This window comes from Mesocricetus auratus, unplaced genomic scaffold, assembly GCF_017639785.1.
Source record: "Mesocricetus auratus isolate SY011 unplaced genomic scaffold, BCM_Maur_2.0 Super-Scaffold_100028, whole genome shotgun sequence".
NCBI classification, from domain to species: domain Eukaryota; kingdom Metazoa; phylum Chordata; class Mammalia; order Rodentia; family Cricetidae; genus Mesocricetus; species Mesocricetus auratus.
The window spans coordinates 22,730,169-22,747,493 of NW_024429209.1; the positions used below are offsets into that span (position 1 = coordinate 22,730,169).

The 17,325-nt window shown below is 48.6% G+C and overlaps 1 pseudogene; it reads left to right on the forward strand.

Annotated features, from left to right (window-relative positions):
- The first annotated feature begins 3,852 nt into the window (after positions 1–3,852).
- LOC101836900 lies at positions 3,853–10,045 on the forward strand (annotated as a pseudogene).
- The last annotated feature ends 7,280 nt before the right edge of the window (positions 10,046–17,325 follow it).

Genomic DNA, 17,325 nt, shown 5'->3' on the forward strand with positions numbered 1-17,325 from the left:
GGTGGATCTCTGTGGGTTTGAGACAAAGCCTGGTCTACAGAGTGAGTTTCAGGACAGTCTCCAAAGCCACAGAGAAAGCCTTGTCTCGAAAACAAAACAAAAAAAAAAAAAAATGGTGGGCCATGACTTGTGTCATGTAACTGAATGCAAGGACTGTGGAAAGATTGTCAACAGTAAACGATCTCTGGATATGAGCAACTGAGAACTCATCAGAAATAGAGTTTTCACGAGTCTAAGGCTGTGTCATCAGGCTTTGGTTCTGAAGCCAGGACAGGCCCACTTTGCTGGGCACCTGCTAACACACCACTCTGCACCAGCCGACACTGCCCTCAAATAAGGCTCACACTCCAGACTGTCACTTACCATGAACAGCACATACCGGCTTTCTGCTTCTATAGCAACATGGTCTTTTAATTACAGAAAACGAAGACGTTCAACACTTTATTCTCAGGAAGTAAGTACCAAGTCAGAGTGTCATCTTGTTAGAATGTTTGATTTTTAATATTTCTATTTGAGTTAATAACTTGAGTTTCATTTAAAAGGAAGTCATTAAACAAATTTTGGTTTGGGATTAGGACAGAATTTCTAACCATCTCCGAAGTGGCTCGAAAGATACGTCTGCCATTTTGTACTATGTGCTTATGCAAAGCAGAATTCTCAGAATTGATGATCATAAAACCAAAATATCAATAAGCTCTAAAAAAAAAAGTGGATATACTCTGCGTCCTGCAGGATCAAATATGCAGCCAAGATTCAATCTCTAGGTAAAAATAGAGAAACATACCCATCTCATCAGTATGCAAATTTGCTTTCATCTTTAATAAATGATAACCTTGCATGTATGCTAAAGAGATGCTTTAAAATAAAATTCCTTATCATTTATTATCAGTAAATCTTCAATTTGGGTACCCAGTTTATTAACCCGGAAGTTGTATGAAGTTTCTCACTTGGAAAGGGCTGGTGATTGGGAAGTTAAGGCGACTTTCTCTCAGAGTTGGTGAAATGGCTCAGCAGGGAATCCATCTGCTTCCCAGCTCCAGGACAGCTCCATCCCCAGGACTCATATGGCAGAAGGGGAGAACCAGATCCCGCAAGTGGTCCTCTGACCTCCACATGTGCACTGCGGCACGACACATATACAGGTATACGCACACACACACAAAAACCAAACACAGTAAGAACAAGGGAAGGCCAACTCTAGGGAGAGGAATGCATTTCCACACAGAATAAAAGCTTACAAGAAAGTGTACATACAGTCCTCCTCTAAAGGCCTCTCTCTCTCTCTCCCACTTTCTCTGTGTGTGTGTGTGTACATGTGTGTATGTATGTGTGTGTAGGTGTATGTGTGTGTTCCTGAGTGTATGCATGTGGAAGCCAGAGGTCACTGTCCAACTTCTTCCTCATCTGCTGTTCACTTTAATGTTTGAGACTTGGTCTCTGAACATCGAGCTCCTTAATTATGCTAAACTTGCTGGCTGGCCAGCAAGCCCAAGGATCCTCCTGTCTCCACCTCCCCAGGACGGGGTTAAAAGTTCATGCCTCTGCCCATGGCCTTTCATGGGGTTGCTGAGGACTGAACTTGGGTCTTCATGATGGCAAGGCAACCATTTTAATGACTGAGCCATATGCCCAGCCCCTAAAACTCTCACCTTTAATACCAGTGGTTAATTTCCCACCCATGTGTTCTGGAGGATACATTCAAAGCTCAGAGGGTGCAGAATCTGTCTGCTCTCCTGTTCTCAGATTGCCTTCACACCAAGGACGAGGCTTCCAAGCAGGCTCTCAGAGAATAAAGCCCTGAGACGGTAAATGTGCTCACTCCCTGTGTCTGCCATAAAAGGCTACCGCAGACTTAGCACCCCAGACCCAACAATTCGCCTGCTTTCTACAGTTGGAAGCCATACATCTGAAGCCAGCGCCCAGAAACCAAAACAGAGGACTGGCTCCCACAGGGGTTCGTGGGCGTGGACTCATTCCTAAGTGTTTAGTGTCGTGGACTCCATGCATTCTGTGGCTGGTGTGTCCTTCCTCATCTCTGCAGTCTTTTTGTTGGTTGGTTTGTTTGTTTGTTGTTGTTGTTTCGAGACAGGGTTTCTCTGTGCAGCCTTGGCTGTCCTGGGACTCACTCTGTAAACCAGGTTGGCCTTGAACTCACAGAGATCCGCCTGCCTCTGCCTCCCAAGTGCTGGGATTAAAGACTCGTGCCATCACCAGGCATCTGCAGTCTTTTGCTTCCGTGAATTTGTCTCTTACCGCTGTGTCTTTGGTGCTTGCTGCTTCCTCCTTCTAGATTTATGATAACACACATGGCCCCACCCAGATGGTCCAGGACAATGCAGTCATGACCACCAACAATTTTGTCTGAGAAGTCCCATTTGCACTAGAAGTTAAAATGTGTCTGTGGGGCTCTTATTTAGGAAGGAAACCTGTGAGGATCCTCCTGCTTCTGCCTTCTGTGGCTACAGTCCGCCTCGTGCAGATTCCCCCTGTTTCTCCTCAGACCTGGCCCTATGCTCTGCATTTGGGGTCAGTGCTGTAGCTTCTGTACATCTATGAGTTTACTTGCACATCCCAGGAGTTATAATTTAGTTGCCAAGTTGTGAAAGGAATTCCTGGGAATCAGGCAAGACTTCAAAGGGTTTGACAGTGCTCAAAGTGGCCCCAGAAAAAAACTTACATGGGCAGGAAGTCAGGGAGCAGGCTGCTGGTGTTGCTGGATCCTGTGGAGGGGAAGTGACCCCGGCCAGTTATGAGGGACATGAGCAGAGGGGAAAGAGAAAGGCCTGGGGCTCCAGGAAAGGATTCGTGGTGGGGACGGCACTTTTCATGTACAGAGGGGACATGGCAGGCGTGGAGAGCGGTGCTCGCTTGATAGATTCTCTGACTTTGGCAGGGTTGGCTTCTGAAGTGTCTGCTGTCATAAGGGTTGTCCTGCAATCAGGGAGGAGTCCTGGAAGGGTCTCAGAGAATATTTCAGGGTACGATAAATGGAGTAAGGACAGTATTAACAGGAAGATGGACATGAAAGTCAGGGACCCTAGACTGGGTGGCGTATGGGACAGAAAGGATGCATCTGTGAGAGGGTCCAGGGCTCTGACTGTGGAGCCTTCCATCAGGGTGTGACACACAGCACAGTCCATGCAGCAGGGCCCAATGGTAGACTCAGCTAGATACAAACCCTCAAAATGGACTTGTCCATATGGGTGGCCATAAAGTGAGCACACCCAGATTGTGGGGGTGCCCATTAGGTGGGGCTGATGGCTAGTTAGGGATTCCGTGTATGAAACGCCAGGCCTGGGTGTCTTCGTAGAAGACAAGCAGCCATCGTTGAGTGAGGAAGGGGGCGGGGTGTCCCATCATCCCAGCTCACACACACAAGGAAAGGGACTTTATTTTTCTATAACTCACATTATGCTGGCAACAAGCAAATATAGGAGAGATTCAATAATATCGGGTTTAGGAGTTAAGCCTACAAGCCCAGACTGATGAATGTAAGGGATAAAAAGTCACATAATGGAGCCGGGAGACGGCTCAGTTGGTAAAGTTTCCGCCACGTGCGCGTGAGGATCTAAAACACTCACATGAAAGCAGACACAGTGGTGAGTGTTGTAAACCCAGCCTTTGGGGGAGTTGGGGAGAGGCAGAGTTCACTGGTCAGCCAAACTAGCTGGACCATGAGGTCCAGGTTCAGTGAGAGACCTCACCTCATAAATTAAGGAGCAGTCTTTCAGCCAAAGTTACCAGCAGATCTCTCGCCATGGGTCACATGATCTGAGGTAAGAGGAAGACACCTGGGTTCTGTATTCGGCATACAGGCACACGAAACATGTTACAGGCACTCGTTTGCCTGATATGGACTTCACTGAGCAGCATAGCTATATTAAGTGCATCATAAGGGACACTATTCATGACCCTGGCCATGGCCCTCCCTCGAGAAGGGGGTCTTTCGTGATCCCTACTTAAGAAACAGACAGAGATGCTCATCATTGCAGAGGGAATCCACACCAGGCAATGTGTGTACTGCAGAAAAAAAGGCCCACTCAATATTAGCAATGTTTCACCCATGAGCACCATGCCTGAGGGTACAATGGTTTGTTGTCTGGAGGAGGCTGGGGAATGCTTGGCAAGGGACACAAGCCTCCAGGAACTGTACTGCAGCCAACTTCCATGACCCCAGAGACCAAGAAGACCCGAGTGAAGCTGCCTTCGGGATCCAAGGAGGTCATTTTCTCAGCCAATAGAGCTGTTGTCGGTGGTGGCCAGTGGGCGCAGAATTGGCAAACCTAGCTTAAAATCTGGTTGTGTGTTCTACAAGCATAGGAACGGCTGGATATGAGTACAGAGCCTCGTGGTGAAATACTGTGGAGCATCCCTTTGGAGATGGTAACCACCAGCACATTAGCAAGCTCTCCAGTATTTGAAGAGATCCTCCTGCTGGGTGCAAAGTGGGTCCCATGCATGCACCCCACAAATATGTACACACGCATGGGTGCTTGCTTGCTTGAAGCTCCTGGGCGGGCAGCATGCATGCGTGCACAGCATGTGCACGTGCATATACACACACACATACACAGTTTTATAAAGCTGTCAGAAGAAAACTGGAAAACATTAATGGTTATTTTATTACTCTTTACTCCTTTGGAGGGCCTGCCACAAAGCTCCCAGATAAATCACAAGGAAGCTTATTCTTACGAATGCCCAGCCTTAGCTTGGCTTATTTCTAGCCAACTTTCCTTAACTTAAATTATCCCATCTACCTTTTGCCTCTGGGCCTTTTCCTTTTCTTACTTCTGTATATCTTTCACTCTTACTCCGTGGCTGGCTGTGTGGTCGGGTGGCTGGCCTCTAGTCTTCTCCTCTCCTCCTTTTCTCATTCCTTAATCTCTTTTCTCTCTTTTTCTCCTCCTCTTTATTCCCTCTGCCAGTCAGCCCCACCAATCCTTTCTCCTGCCTTGCTATTGGCCACTCCCTATCTCTTTATTAGGCTGATCAGTCGTTTTAGACAGACACCTTCACAGAGTTAAACAAATGCAACATAAAAGAACACAAAGAGTCTTTGTATCATTGAACAAACATTCCACAGCATAAACAAATGTAACACATCTTAAAATAATGTTCAACAACAAACATAGTAACTCTTAGAAGAAATGCAGCATAGCAAGAAAGGGAGGCATATAAGATTGACTAACTAGATCTTGGGGACTTTCCAGCAGGAATGAGAATCCTGAGAGTCCCACAAAGGTCAGGCTGGGTCACATTCAATGTGTGAAAAGCAATGAACATCAGTAAGAGGTATGGTTCAAAGCCGACCCCAATGACTGGCTTCCCTGAGATGCTTCCTTGGACCTTACTGGCAGACAAAGCTGTGACCACAGAACCAAGGCAAGAGGAGGGAAGTGAGCCAGGTCCTGAAGGCTAGGAGAGTATGCTATCCTGGTACATTCTGGGAAAGTTGCATTAATTAGTGTGCTTTAAGTTTTAGTGTTCAGAATTTTAAAGTGAATTACCTAATAGCCAGAGAACCCTGGTTTGCACTGGCATTGTCTGTAAGTAATGCACTGTGCACTAATGAGCACTGTCTAATGAGGACCCACTCTTGCCGTCTTCCTGAAACCTCAGGGAGAATTTAAACCCCAACAAATGGACCCTCATTCCCCAGGTGCTCAGTCACGTCTGTGTCTCCTAACGTTACCAGGTTTTCCTTCCTGTTTTAACCAGGCATTGGGTCTGCATTAAGGGAGCTGAGCACTACAAGCTGCAACGTGTCCAAGCAGTTGTGGGACGGAGACCCATGCCAGTGCGTGTGGATATGCTTGTCCCTACCGGCTTCTGGCTTGTGGTGTTCGCCCAGGTAAGCCTGAGCCTGGCTCTTCCTGTAGTCTCCCTCGGCCTCCCCACTAGGGAGGTCTGTCCTCTAGTGTCACCCACATATTTCCCCTAGTCTTGTGGTAGCCTCCTCCACATCCCAACCCCTGGGGTTAAAGGGAATTCAGCGTGTCCACATCTTCTCTGCTCTCACACCCTGAAGCTGGGATGGGTGCCTCCCACGTCCCAAAACGAGAAGTGCTCAGCTCTCCGACCGTGGATGTCTTGGGTTCCACACAAGGCACGAGGTACAGCGCTATCCCTCTGGCAGTCCAACATCAGCTGCATCCCTTCTCCTCCATATTCCCTCCACCATCAAGCAAGGAGAGCTCTTGTCTGGCCTGGAAAAAGGAGGGAAATGAGTCTGGAACAAGACAATGTACCGACGGCTACGCCTCAACCCAGAGCCACCGTTCTTGGGTTCCAGAAGGCTTTCAATAGCTTCAGAGCAGCGCCGTGTATTCCCAAAGCCTATTTTGAACCTCAGCAGTCGGGCATAGGTCTCTTTTTCACTACCCCCCCCCCCGCTGCCAAGAAGCCTGTTCCAAGACTCCTCCTGTGTGAGAGTTGGGACAGGTGGGCCAAACCGAAGGCACAGCAAGGCCCTCTAGTGAGCTCTGTATTTACTCCCTTAGTCCCAGCAAGGCTGCTATCACAGACCACAGCAGAATGGCGGTGTATAACGACGGAGGTGAGTTTGCCTCACAGCCTGCAGGTCGGCAGCGCCAACATCAGAGAGCCACGTGTGAGGAGGGCTTCTCTCTTACAGCAGAGACGATAGAACCAGAGGAGCACGAGAAAGAGAAGCAGAGGGAGCCGAGCTCAAGGGTTAACGCATGCTCCGAACCTGTTCCCATAGAAGGGATAGGAATCCAGGCACAGGGGAGAGCCCCCGGCCACAACACAGGGTGCCGCCATCAACAGTGTGGCGCTGGGAATTAGGCTCCATGCTGCCTCCGCTAGGGTTACTTTTGCCATAATGAAACACCATGGCCAAAAGCAAGTCGAAGAGGAAAAAGTTTATTTTGCTCACACTTCCACATTGTGGAAGAAAGTTAGGACAGAAAGTCAGAAAGGGCAGGAACCTGGCGGCAGGAGCTGATGCAGAGGCCAGGGAGGGGAGCTGCTCACTGGATTACTCCCCACGGCTTGCTCAACCTTATAGAACTCAGGACCACCTGATGGGAGGGGCGCCCCCTCCACAAACACTAACTTAGAAAACGCCCTACAGGCTTGCCTTCAGCCCCATCTTATGGAAGCGGTTTTTTTTTTCTTAACTGAGGGTCCCTCCTCGCTGATGGCTGTAGCTTGTGTCAGTTGACATGAAACTAGCCAGCACACCAGCACACGAATTTTGAGCCACCTTCAAGCCACAGCAGCAGGGTTCACACAAGGGCACCCCACTTTATGACAGGGTTTCAGCATCTGCTTCCAGCTGGGCCGCGCCCCAGCAACCAAGAAGCCTTTCATCTGTAGACCAGGTACAGTAGACCAGTAGTTTTCACAATGTTCTATCAGAACTGCCCAGAACAGTTTCTAAAACATGATGCTCAGGTCCTTTTCTCAGCATTTCGTGCGGCTGAGCTCCATTTGTCCAAGCATTCAACAAAGGATCCCATGCAACCAAACTGGGAGTCTCTGGTAGGGAAAGTTCAATTTTCTGAAAATTAGCTCTTTTACCTTTGAGTGAAAAAAAAAACCACACACCTCAATTTCTGCAAATAACATATTATATTGCCAAAGCAGAGGAAAAAATAATAAGAGTGTAAGTCATAAAGTGTTTTGACTTTTGGAAATTTCTAAGGTTTAAAGAACCAGCCCATTTGTCAGAGATGAATGGCGTATTAATCTCCAGCCCGGCTGAGCTCCTGTTGGAGACTAACGGGTCTGTTCTAAAGGCGTTCTTAGTGTGTATTGGCAGGGCTTCTCAGCTTAAGACAAAAGTAATATGAACTTCCAATGCAGCAGGGCATGGGAAGGGAAGGAAGATAGAAAGGAGAGAAGAACGAGTGTGAGAGTTAGACGAGGGATCGCCCCACACAACATCACGGTTCACGCTTCGTCGTCATCTGTGTTGTTGTGTATGAGCATACACCAGAGCATCAATGGAGTCTGTACACACCCGCCAGCACTCCATCAAAAGCTCCCTTCCATGCTAGGAAAGCGTTTGTCTTCAAGGCACTTGGGATTTTCGCTATTTTGTTTGTTTGTTGTTTTTAACGCCAATCATAATGCAGGTAGAAAAGTATGGATGTGGGAGCCAAAGTGTAGAGTTCGTATCTCAGCCAAGAACATGAGGCAGAGAGAGGGGGTGCTTAAGGCTTTTAATCTCGAAGAAGAAGAAATGTGTTCCTAAAATGCCCATGCCCCAATCTTCGAATCCTGCAAACTTGTTACCTTACGTGGTTCTCAACCCGCGGGATGGGACCCTTTCAAAGGAGTCATGTGTCGGATATCCTGTGTATTGGGTATGTACATTACAATTCGTAACAGCCACAAAATTACAGGCATGAAACAGCCACAAAATAATTTTATGGCTGGGGGTCGCCACAATGTGAGGAACTGTGTTAAGGGGTCACAACACTAGCCACTGCCCTGCTGGGTAAGATGGACTTTGCAGGTGTGGCTCAGCTAACGGTTGTGAGACGCAAGGCTCTCTTGAGTAGTCATGGGCCCAGGACTTCATGCATGCTAAGCAAGCATTCTACCAGCTAAGCTCGCCCGCCCCAGCCCGCCCCAGCCCATAATGATTAATGCTGCAGTCACACGACTTGGAGAGCCATCATGGCCAGTGATGCAGACTGACTGTGCAGACAGGATTCCACGTGTTCCTCATTACCTTCCCAGTGTAGAAAAGCAGAGTTCGAAGATGACCCTTTCCACACGTGCATGCGTGCCTTTGCACACGACTGTGTAAGCAGACACGGCCAAAAGGTTCAATGTCCCCAACCCAACGGAACCCGAGACCGGCAGAAGCCAGATGTCCGCATTCCACAGGTTGGAGTAGGGCAACTGCTCACACAGCCTCTTATTTTCAAAAGCACAAATACAGTCCTCTGCTCAGAGACAGCGTGCCTTATCTTCTCCCTTGGCCTCTCCACCCCCTGCTAGGCTTGTTCCCCAGTTAACCAGGACAAGTGTCACCTGGCCACACATGGGACCTCAGAATGGGAGGTTTTGTAATCGATTAAAAAAAAAACTCGACCTGAATTCGCATTTGACTTTTCCTTATGTTTAATTAAGTCTAATTAAACAATGCTGACATCTTCCTGGCACCTGTGGTGCAATTACGTTAAATATTTAATGCTTGTGAAGGATTAGGCTGCGCTCCTAATCTATAGCTGCAATCTGTTTCCTCTCTGGAGTGCTTTTAATTTAGTTCTGCCTTCGTAGGATGAGTTACACTGAGGAGGAAATTGTTAAGGACTTGGGCACTGGGCAAGCGATCTGTGCCCCGGGACTAGAGGGTGGAGATGCCAGGCCAGTGCCGCTCATATTTGGGATCCTGCCCAGGTGTGTGTTCCCAGGGAGAACAGCAAGGCTTGAGGCATCAAGGATCATCGGGAACCTTCACAAGTTCCAACAACGTCACATGCCATGGTGACTTGGATGAGAAATGTCCCCCGTGGTCTTTGGACCCTTGGTCACCAGTTGGTGGTAATGTTTAAGAGGGGTTGGGTGGTGTTGCCTTGCTGGAGGAAGTATACCGTTGAGGGTGGGCTTTGAGATTAAAAGCCTTAAGTCATTTCTCTCTGTGTCTCTCTGCTTCATGTTCTTGGTTGAGATATGAACTCTCCACTTTGGCTCTGCTCCTGTGCCTATGACCTGCTGCCATGCTACCCCACCACGAACTCTAAGCCCAAATACACCCTTTCTTCCAAAAGTTGCTCTGGGTCACGGTGTGTTATCACAGCAACAGAAAAGAAACTAAGACGCTTGAAACTAGCTGGAACTTCTGTGCAGTCATTTTCTCTCCAAAAGGCTGTCCACTGCATAATAATAACAATAATAAACAAATCGACAAAAATAATCACAACGATAATACAAAAATACATCTGTCAATCTCTATCCCTCCCTCCCCTAACTGTCCATGCTCCCACAGGGAATCGGGCCAGGTGACAGAGCTGTGAGCATCAGGTTTAAGACACTCATGCCAAAGAACAAGCCATGGTTTAGTTGAGGATGCTGGTAGCATGTCTTGCTCCTCCTGTGGAAGACAATAGAATGCTCGTTGCTCCTATGGGTGGGTAGGAAAGGCTTCTCACAGAAGAGATTCCAAGTGTCCCTCACATGGGTAGCAACTAACACAAGGCCCTGGAGTCCTGAAGCTTTGCTTTGCTTCTCTAACAACATTTTTTTTGTTTTGTTTTACGAGACAGGGTTTCTCTGTATTGTTTTGGAGGCTGTCGGTCCAGCCTGGCCTCGAACTCACAGAGATCCGCCTGCCTCTGCCTCCCGAGTGCTGGGATTAAAGGCGTGTGCCATCACCGCCCGGCTCTCTAACAACATTTTAAGTCAATTCAGTAACAAAAGGTGTCTTCAGGTGGTGGCTTTCCCAGTCAGATCCTATCATAAGTTTCCGGGTATTTTTTTAAAAATCTGTTTAGATTTATTTATTTTGTATGTATGAGTGCTGCTTGAATATAGCACCGAAGAGGGTGTCAGAAGAGGGTGTCAGATCCCCTACATCAGGAGTTATGAGCCACCATGTGGGTGCTGGGAGCCAACCCTAGGTCCTCCGCAACAAGGGCCAGTGCTCTAACCACTGAGCCATCTCACCATTTCCCGGTTCCTAGGCCTTCCTTCCTTGGTAGCGTCCGGCCAATATTCCCTGCCCAGAAACCAGACAGAACACCCAGGTATCACACGCTTATCACCGAGTGCTTTGCCTTCTGTCTGTCTTCGTATTCGTGGACAGCAGTCAAAGTGGACTGCACTCCTTCAGGCTAATCTCCAAGTCCCTGGAAGAGACTCAAGATCCACCAAGGCAAAGGAGGGTTGTAGCTGCTTCAGGGTCCATTTGGGGTGGGAGACAAGGCAGGCTGAGGCAGAGGGCCAGGTACAGGCTTCCTCCGGAACCCGGGGGGTGGGGGCATCACCTGGAGAGAGGATGGAGCACACAGGTTGGGGATCTGCAGGGCTGTCCAGTCCTTCTACACCAGCCAACGGGGTGTCTAGAGGTTCAGGTGTAACTGCTGGAAGAGTGCACCCCCAAGTGAAAGAGTCAGCTGATCCCTGCTGGGCCAGCAGCTGTGAGAACCAAGAACCAGCAGGCAGCTTCCCCTCCCACCTGTTGAGGAGGCCCGAATGTTCATCTGCAGGATCTGAGCCTGGCTTTCCAAAGTAACTTTCCACTTATGCAAAATTAATAGGGAGTTCATTACGGAATCCACGTGGCTCCTTATTAATCGCTTCCTGTCATTGGGAACAGAAGGTGGAGGCTCCTTAAGCTGGGGTTTTGTTGCCCTCTAGTGAGAGAGGTCAGCATTATGTATGCAAAATTATTTTTGCCACTGCATAATTAATGCAGGGTGAGGGAGGGGGGAAGGGAATCCAGCCCCAGCTGCCTAGCAGGGTGTGGGCACTCCCAAGCATGGATTTCTCCCTTCCCTAGCCCATCCCCCCCCCCAGCTTTACTTAGGTAGCATATGGGACCCACCACTTCTCTCCCGTCACTTTTGTTCCTTGGCAGGGGAGTTGAGTTTTATATGGCTATCAACAGGCAAAGATCCAAGCATAAGGAATAAATCAACAGAGCTGATCCGAGACACAGAGCCTTAATGCATAAGTATATATTTAATGTGTCTGCCGAAAGAATGTCTAATTACCCTGTCATTGAACAAAGCACATGTTCAACGGTGATAAATTACGCCATCCTTTGCTTCTGCAAAACATATCGAGAGTTCGCAAGACCACAGAGAGATCTCGGCCCCATCCACCCAGCAGGACTAGTGGCATCCAGACCAAAACAGGAGTGAGGAGGAGAGAGAGAGATCTGGGGGTGACTCAAATGACGGCTTCCAGTCCCCAACGACTGATCACTCGGGCAAGAAACAAGCTGTCTCCAAGTGATCAGTCCTCTTCAGTGAGGGCCGCAATCTGCATAATTCTTTGTTGTGAGCAGGTTCTCAGAATCCATAGTCTGTTATCCTGAACTGTCCATGAGAGGAGGTTGCATTCCAGCACGCAAACAAGAAGCTTCCAGAAAAAGGCAAAGGGGATTCCCCAACACAATGCCTCTTGATCTCTTGGGTGCAAACTCAGGCTGAGGACATCTCCCCAAGACTTAGTCATAGTCGTCCCTCTGCCTCTAAGAGGTGGCGATATTCAGTTACCACCTGGGATTGGGAATTTAGCAGTCCCAAATGGAACTGCAGACAGCTGGTCAGTGTGATACATACACTGTTATGTCCCTTTTGGCTGCATAAAAAAGGCTAACTTGGGAAGGTAATGGAAATGTGGTCCATCCTGCCATGGACATGTACAAGGGTGGCCTAGAGGCCAGCACTGCAGAGGCCATTCTGGGTATGGCACTGAACGTGCCGGCTGTGTGCCTCTGCTGAAGGCGTCCAAGCTGACCGTTTCGGTAGCCAGGTGGTCTCCTACTCATGCCTGCCTCTGACCCCCTCCACCTCCCTGGCTCTTCTGCCCTGAACCACCTTGTACCTTCTCCCTTAGACGCTGGCCATCACGGCTACCCACAAGGCCAAGGCTAGAACTGGGCATTTTCATCATGCGTGTCAGAGTGGGATCGGTATCTGCCCTGTAACCTGGGCAGGACTCGGCCCCGTCCTTTGTCAGGAGGAGCAGGAGATGCGAATCCAGGCTGCCAAGGGTCTGTCCTTCCCTGGGAGCTTGCTCAGAGCAGCAGTCTGCTTCCTCGTTGGCGACTGTATTTCTTACTTTTTTGATTATGTCTGAAGTAGCACTTTTATTTACCGACACGGAAGAAAAGGCTTTACTGTGATGCCTCCCTCCGCCGTGTGTAAAATATATAGCCAGTAACATCAGCGCGTTTATTTGCTTTACTGGATTGAGATCTATAGACGGAAGGGCAAATGAAAAATAAAGATAAAAATCTATTTCTGATACCAGATTGGCTCTAAATGTCAAAGTTTTCTTTATTACTTTAGTAGCTGTGTATCCTTATTTATCTTTCTCAGTTTGTTTTCAAAGGCTCACAGGCTGGCTAGATGCTGGCTCTGTGTGTGTTCGGGACTCTCTCTTTGCTGCCACTGGTCTTTTATCAAAGTCTTGGGGGAATCTCTGGATTCTAGGCATGATGTAGCCTTAATCATCTTGAAATCAGAGTACCTATGATTACCAGAAGACCCTCCCAGGGCCAGACCCATGAACATTGCTTCATAGGAGTGGGAGGAGTCATCAGACCCTTAGCTGAGATCCAAGCCACTCCCTCCTCCGTCATATGCTCATGGGAGGTACTAGAGTATAACAAGCTGGAAGACCAACCGGGACTCAAGTTTCCATAATGTTACTTTTGTGAGTTGTCAGCTGCAGAAGGTGAGGTTCTGGGCGATTCCTCTGCCCAAGTCACTCGCACTGCAGAATGTGACCCCAGTAAATCGAGTGGTTTACCAGAATCGTGTCTTTATTCTATTGCTGCTTTTAAAAAAAATCTGGGGTGATGCAAATAGATTCCCCAGGGAAAATATCACAAACAGCTTCCAAAGGCAGCTGAGAGAGGAGTCAGAAAGCCCAGCGTACACCAGCATAGGCCAGCACCTGGAAGCCACGCAGCTGATCTAGCGCCCCAGGCATGGTGACCCAGCACACTTTAATAATTGGTATGGGTTTTCTGGGCACTCTGACCAGCATAGCCAATGGTTCTGCAGGGCCAGTTAGCGCCTCGGGGTAGGACAGAATCCGGTGGCCCAAGAGGAACTCTGCAGCCACTGTGATGGCTTGTTGTCCACTGCTGCCAGCATTTGCAGGGTCGAGACACTCCATGACACTTCACGATGGGTAAGTTAGTCTAAAGAAGTGATGGAGTTGTAAGTACGGAAGGGCAGAGCCTGCAAAGGCTCCTAAAAGGCTCACAGCAGGGACCAGAAGCTGCTGGGCCTCCATCCAGGCCTCATCCATGGAACCCATCACCACAGGAAGCTTCCCAGCAGCCAAGTGACGGGGAGACGTCCTTCTGTGTATATGTTTCTCTTATTGGTTGGCGAAGAAAACACTGATTGGTCCATAGCCTGGCAGTAAGCATAGGCGGGGCTACCAGACCAGGAGAAGCCTGGGGAAGAGGGCAGCAGAGAGAGGCCGTGAAGAGACGCCCTGCTGCCCAAGGAGTAACATGCCAGATTACGGGTAAGCCACAGCCACGTGGCAATACATAGATTAGTAGAAATGGGTTAATAATTAAGAGAGCTAGCCAATAAGAAGCCTGAGCTATCAGCCAAGCATTTTATACTTAATATAAGTCTGTGTGTGTTTATTTGGGACAAAGCGGCTGCGGGACCAGGCTGGACAGAAACCTCTGTTTTCAGCCAGAGGAGACCGTGAGTCACCATCTCACCACATCCACCTCAATAGTCCCTGAAACACCGCCCTGCCAGTGTCCTTCCCCTTGTCAACTCTCCCTCCAGTCTCTTGACAAATACTTACGCAAATCTGTTCTGGCAGGCACAGGGGTCAGCCCTGAGTGAGGCTCACATGCCTAAGACCCAGTGCACAGGGCCTCTCAGAACCCAGTGCAGAGGCCGGGACCTGGCCAGGAAGGCTCGGTGAGGGGACACTGGCTGGTCTCAGAAGTAAGGAGACTGCGGGTGGATCAAGGAGCACTGCAGACGTCTCTTCCTGGTCACAAATTAGGACAGGGTTCTCACTGTTCCTAGAGCTAGAAGTATCTAACTGTCACACCTTAGAGCAAGAATGCTTTAGTCATCAAGTGAGTATTGGATTCTAGGGATTCAACTCAAGTCCTCAGGTTTACAAGGCAAGCACCTCACCAACTCCCAGTAGCCCACTCCCCTTTTGCAAAGAGTTATTTATTTTTACTTATACAAGTGGTTTGTTTATACCTACATGTATGTATGTATGTATGTATGTATGTATGTATGTGCACATGTACTCCTGGTTGCCACGGAGGTCCGAAGAGGGTGTTGAATTTCCTGGAGCTGGAATTGTGGATGGTTGTAAGCCACCATGTGGGTCCCGGGAACCACGGTCCTCTACAAGAGCAACAGGCGCCCATAAGCACAGTGTCATCTCTCCAGCCCCTCCCAAGCCCTTTATAAACAATTTTTTGCCCTGCCGGTCATATCTGGAAAGGTTCAGGAATGGGTTGTGGCTGTATGCAGCCTGTGGCACCCCCACTGGAACACTGAGTGACTCTGGGTCTTGGTGGCCAGGGCCTTCCTGGGAGAAGGAAGATTGTATGAGCAAGGACTGAAGGGCATGGGTCCTGGCCTGTTTTTTGTTTGTTTGTTTGTTTGGTTTGGTTTGGTTTTATTGTTAAATCTTTGCTTGTGTAAATAGTGCATGAGACCAGTCAACATACCAAGCCCAGCGCATGGTGGTGGTTGATAGAGGTAATGAGGTTGCCAAGGGAGGCTTACGCCTTCACCCTTGAAATGCAAAAGATGAGTGAGGGACACCAGTGAATCCTTACATCCACTAACAGTGGGACAGCCACGCTTCATGACTTGGAGCAAATCGTGGCTGAGTATTTGGAGGGCGTGACCTTCAATTTTACCAACCCAAACGTTTCCCCAAAACCACTCACTGCAGAATCCCAGCTCTCCTCTGATGTGCTGCCAGACACACAGGTACCAACTCCCACCTTTGCCAGCAAAAGGGGACTGATGTTCCCAGCATTCCTTGGGGGAAACAAGCCGATGGGTTGGTGTTCCCAGCAACTTGCCCGTAAAACCAACAATAAGGCAGAGTTTTTAGCCCAGAATAATCACAATAAACCGCGCTTGGCATTTTTCACTCATGAAGTTGTAGGCAGGGGAATGTATTTACATTTTCTATGCCATAAATCAAAGGCAAGATAGCATTGTTCCTAATTCATCTTGCAGACTGCTCGGATGGTATCTTGCCACTGCAAATATTTTTAATATTTCTTAAACAACGGAAGATAAACGGGTCATGAATGCCGAATGTGGCAGTTCTCTTCATACACCAGAACTTTATTTCAGGGGACAGGCTTTCTTTTCCCTTCAGGAAAATAATATTCAAATTATGTCAAGCAAGCACTAACCGTCAACATCAAAATACTGACTCTGCTCAAGCCTGCCTTTACAACAGGCAACACCAGCCACCGTGATCACAAGTAGCCTGGTGCACAGAGCCCATGAATTATAAATCAAAAGGCAAAACCGTGTGTTGTTTTTCCTGGGTAGACTCAGAGCAGGAGCAGGGGGGGCTAAGGGAAAGATGAGCATTGGTACTTTCAAAGTGGCTCACCTCCATCCGTCACACTGTCGATTGGGCAACACTACCTGCTTCCCAGCACCCCACACTATCTGTCTGCGGTGATGCCCCTCACAGAACACAGCCAGCAAGACTGGCCAAACGGCTGCCTAAAAATCACTTTAACCGCAGGAAATTGTCACTAATTTGGACTCAGGTTCTTCGGACTCTGTGTCCGTGCAGCAGGGATTTGGCTTGAAGGAAGTCACTGCAGACTTCACGAGGAAATTCTGATTTTAGCAGACGAAACCCACTACAAGTATAATTACTGAGGAAACAGGTATCCTGCCGAACAGCGCATGCTGTTTCTAAGCAGGTTGGGGACGTTCATTTCCCTACAAATTCCTATTATATGCTAATTACCAACCATATTAACCTGTGTTTAAGTTTTATTATAGAATAATATGGCTTCTTATAATTAAAAATCTAAAGCCGAAGCGTCTAAATGAGAAGGTAGGCTGTTCCTCTCTGTTGGTGCTTCTCTGTGGGTGGAGGCAGTCTGCCAGCGCCTGCTCGCCCTCACCAAGTACGGTCCAACTGGAGTTCTCAACGACGAACTCTTGGGGAGGTCAACCTGGAAGAAACAGAGGCCCCTTAAAGTCATCAGAGAGCTTCTTCTGGCACTCACGAACGGCTCACCCCCTTTGTGGAGTTTGGTGGTCGTGGCCAGATGACCAGCTCCTGAAAGGGTGAGCTTGGCATTATTTGGAGTTTTTACAACCTCTGAGACTACACACATGCCCCTTGCTCTAAAGGTCTCTCAGGCAAAGCAAAGAAGCTACTGGAGAGGGCAGAACACAACAGTCAGAAGTGCTAAGGATTGAGCGTCCCCAAGGATTCCATGTGGGAAGCAAAGGCTTTGACAGGAAGCAGCAGAGGAGAAGGGAGGGAGATCTAGATGCTCACCAGTGGCCTTTTCCTCGCAGATGTGTATGAGATGTGTCCGTGCGGTAGTCTTAACAAACACTGGCCCAAAGGGTGGGGCCCTCAGCTCCATCAAAGTCTCAAGCCTGAGCTAGGGTA